Below are 4,407 nucleotides of genomic sequence, written 5' to 3'. Positions count from 1 at the left end.
TTTGCTGAAAATTTTATAATCTTTTAACTTCATTTTCTGCAAACTTTCTGAAGTACCTGTGAAGTGGAGTGAGACCTTAATCAGCCATGGTTCTATGGAAAATCACTTAAACTCTCTGTGTTTTGTGTTTTTTTACCCAAAACATGTGAGTAAAATTTGACAATGGTCAACATGTTTGTGCAGCACCACATGCATACACATATATGGGAATCTGTTACCTTTCACCTGGTCCCATAGTGGCTTGTCAGAGTGTTCAGTTTAATGTGGACATCCTGCACACTGACTCTCACCAGGAGGTCAGTGTTCAGTCCTTGTGTGAAGGATCTAGAGAATATCAGTGTTGTTCCAGACATGGTGTCAAGAAGGATAGTTGATGGTGATATCCTAACCCGTCCTACATTTTACTCTCAGCTTTGAAATAATTCTGTGATAACCTAACTAAAGAGAAATGGTTAATTGAAAACCAAGTGTTCCACAGCAGAGGTCTTTCTGTTTAGTTCCATTTTTCAGTACTACTTTTCCCCACCAAATTAAATTCAACCCTACCAATTTTACACACCTTTTGGTCTTAGTAAAAAAAACAAAACAGGCATTTGGCTGCTTTAGTCACCATGGAACCAAGGCACTGTATATTAGGAGAGTTTCACACATAGTGAGCTTTACTGTAGAATGGAATTACTGGCTTCCACAGGCCAAATCCTCAATAACTCAAAGCCAGTACCTCTGAGCTTTCTAACAGAGTATTATTTTGACCCACACTCACTCTTTGTTTAGCTGGACTCCTAGTTGGAGTTCCATCTCCAGTATTAATGGAATATCTGCATGGCTATTTTTCTCTGATTTCAAACCAGAGTTTTATTTTTTTAATCATTTCACAGGTTTTGTTGAGTGCAGTGGCTCCTAATGGAGGACATGAGCCTAGAAAATGTCTTTTGGTGAATCTCATCAACACATCCTGGTCGTCTTGAGGTTAATGTCCTTGTATTTCATTGGAATCATCTATAGGTGCTTTATGTATGAAAGCTGCTCAAGAACTCTTTCTGAAATGAAAGAACATAGTGCCACCTAACCTATATGAGCAGTCCACTTCCACCAGGCATTGTGTGGTATTTCCTAGAAAGAGTTATCATATGTAAGATACCCAGCAAACCTCTACGGTAGGTACTATGCCATCCCTATTTCAAAGATGAGAAAGTTGACACTTCTGGATATTAAAGAACTTTTCTGAAGTCACAACGGAAATAAAAGGGAGAGTCCGGGCCTGACTGACTACCAGACCCTCTCAGGCCTGTCCAGTACAGGCCTGAAAGAACTGAAATGAAAAAATTGTGGAATTGGCTACCAATGCTCTCCATGAAGGCTTCAGAATTTTAAAAAATTGACCAAAAGGAGATGAGAGGAATGTCAATAAATCTTTTGTTTTTCCCAGGTTCACTATTTAATTTTACTAAGTACTAGCTTTCAAAAAGGGAATTGGCATCTGATTTCTGGTTGCCTAACCTGGTGATTAGGTCACCTTTTAGTAATCCAGTATTCAGGAAAGAATGCATTTGAACCCTAGCAGCAAACCTCCAGTGATTACGGTCTTGCTAAAATGTTAGTGAGGGGTACCTCAGCAGACAGTCCTGTATTTAGTAGGTTACCTGAGAAATGAAGACAAAATGTGACTTCCCCTACACTCATTGTACTAGAACTTGGAGCACTGTGACTCCTTCTGTCTCTTCAGAGACTGGATTTCTCTTTCTCTTTCTCTCTCATCCCTCTCTTCATTCCTCCCTCCCTCTCTTTAAATTTATCTATTATTTGGAAAGCAGAGTGACAGAGAAAGAGGGAGAGACAAAAAGAGACTCTGGTATCATACATGCACTGCAAAAATGAAAACGGAGATGCACAGCAGGAAAGTGCTGAAGCCACATTCCAACCCTGGAATTTGTAGCCCATGTACTGTCCTATACAGTTGTTGGATCTGCCATAGCCTACAATTCCACTTGTGCTGAACTATGTATATGGTTATTGAACCACAAAATGGCACACACTCCTAGCCAATGTACTATCCTATACAGTTGTTGGATCTGCCATAGCCTACAATTCCACTTGTGCTGAACTATGTATATGGTTATTGAACCACAAAATGGCACACTCTCCTAGCCAATGTACTGTTCTATACAGTTGTTGGATCTGCCATAGCCTACAATTCCACTTGTGCTGAACTATGTATATGGTTATTGAACCACAAAATGGCACACTCTCCTAGCCAATGTACTGTCCTATACAGTTGTTGGATCTGCCATAGCCTACAATTCCACTTGTGCTGAACTATGTATATGGTTATTGAACCACAAAATGGCACACTCTCCTAGCCAATGTACTATCCTATACAGTTGTTGGATCTTCCATAGTCTTCAACTCTACTTGTGCTGAACTATGTGTATGGTTATTGAATCACAAAATGGCCAAATCCAAAGTGCTAAAAGATCATAAAAATCATATCAAAAACCAATTACTTAGCTCTAAAGATCATTCATCTTACCTATTTATTCATTCCTAGGGTATATAACTGATTTGTAATACTGAGGCCCTATTCTACATCTACTGATAGATTTTTAAAATCCTGCTCTTTGCATGGTGGAATAAGGAGGGGGCTTACTGCTCTAGTCTAGGGGAAGATAGTTACAAAAAGTGGGGAGTGCAACCTCAGGGAAGATTTAGGGAAAAAAACTGCAGAGGAAACTCTATGCAAATTAGAGGGACGCTGTGGACCTATGTAGAGGGTATGGATGTGCACAACTCAGGACTGCAGAAGCCAAGAGCCCCAGCAACAGCCTAGGAGTGAGATGAGAAAAGACTGCTGCAGCCCAAGCCAGTGATGATAAAGCTCTGGGAAGAGCTTGGTGTGAATCTAGCTTAGGGCCTTGGGGGGGGTGGGAAGTATACCTGTCAATCTAGAGGGGGAAAAGGGGGAGCACATTTCTCTCTCTCAACCACCTAGTACTGGCATTCTGTAACTAGCTGAGAAGGACAGGTACCATTTTAGACATTAGTAACAAGGGTGCCAGCCTATGTCCATGTGCCTAAAAACCAGCCAAGAGGAGATGCCTAAGTCTTGCTAAGATTTGACAGGGTGCTGGGTGCTCTTGACTGTGGGAGGCTTGTATGCTGGGACTGTGAAAACACTGTGGTTGCATGGCAGAGCACAGGGTGTGGCTGGGTCTTTGGGCAGTCACTGTGGGCAGCTCCACATGCTAGGGGCTCCCTGATGCCTTGGTGAGGGTCATTGCTGCGGGATCTGTGGTCACACTGAGGACTGCTCAGATCCTTTGTGTGGTTCTTGTGGCAACATGGATGAATATTGCACCCACTGGGGCTAGCACTCAGGCATTGGTCTCCTTGGGGGAGAAGAGTTGAACATGAGACTATACTAACAGAGCTGAATAAACTTCCCTTTTGATACAAAAAAAGAGGAGATTTACCATGCCCAACTAGGGTGTCACCTTGAACACTCCCCTCACACTGGAGCACTGAACAGAGCTCCTTGATCACACTCAGAGCAAGCATCTGAAATTCACTGAAAGAGTGGACACTCCACTAAGCCAGAGAGGCATAGCCCAAAGATAAAAGCCATCACATGGGGGAAGAAAGTATCTCCACAAAATGCCTAAAAATAAATGCAGCAATTCAAGAAACAAGAATAGGGAAAACAACATCATGCCCCCCAAAGAACATGATAACACTTCAGATTGAAATCTGAAGATGAAGAGATTGAAGACATACCAGAAATGGAATTCAAAAAATTGATTGCAGGATTACTTAGAAGTAATCAGAATAAGAGATGGAGGAGATGTACAGTTTGGCACACATTCTCTTGGACTTACCCCAAAGGGCGAAGCTAAAAATTTGCCATGGGACTCCAAATCCCATTAGGTTGGCAGGTATCAATGCCATCTTACTAGTTAAAGTGATCAGTTTAGGTTTATAACTATCATAAAGATAGGAATAAATGTCAAAGGGATTATATAAATAAGATCAAGTGTCTGCTAATAATAAGAGATAGAATTAAAAAAGGGAGAATGATCCTACATGGGAAGCAGGACACAGAACATACTCATAGAATGGCAAATGCCCTAAATAGCACCCTGGCCTCAGAATCAGCCCTTAAGGCATTTGGATCCGGCTAAAAAGCCTATGAGAGCATTTCAGGTATGGAAAACCAAGACACTGTGGCAAAAATGACCTACATGAAAGATCTCTGTGAGTGAGACCCTGGTGGAAAGAACAGGCCATCAAAGAAGGAGGTACCTTTCTCTGAAGGGAGGAGAGAACTTCCACTTTGATCATGGCCCTGTCTAAATAATGTCAGACTTTGTGGACTCAAGAGGCTTCCATAGCCTTTGAAGCTCATGACAAGAG

This window comes from Lepus europaeus, chromosome 1, assembly GCF_033115175.1.
Source record: "Lepus europaeus isolate LE1 chromosome 1, mLepTim1.pri, whole genome shotgun sequence".
Classification (NCBI taxonomy): domain Eukaryota; kingdom Metazoa; phylum Chordata; class Mammalia; order Lagomorpha; family Leporidae; genus Lepus; species Lepus europaeus.
The sequence above is the reverse complement of the archived record's forward strand: the minus strand, read 5'-3'. Positions refer to the sequence as shown.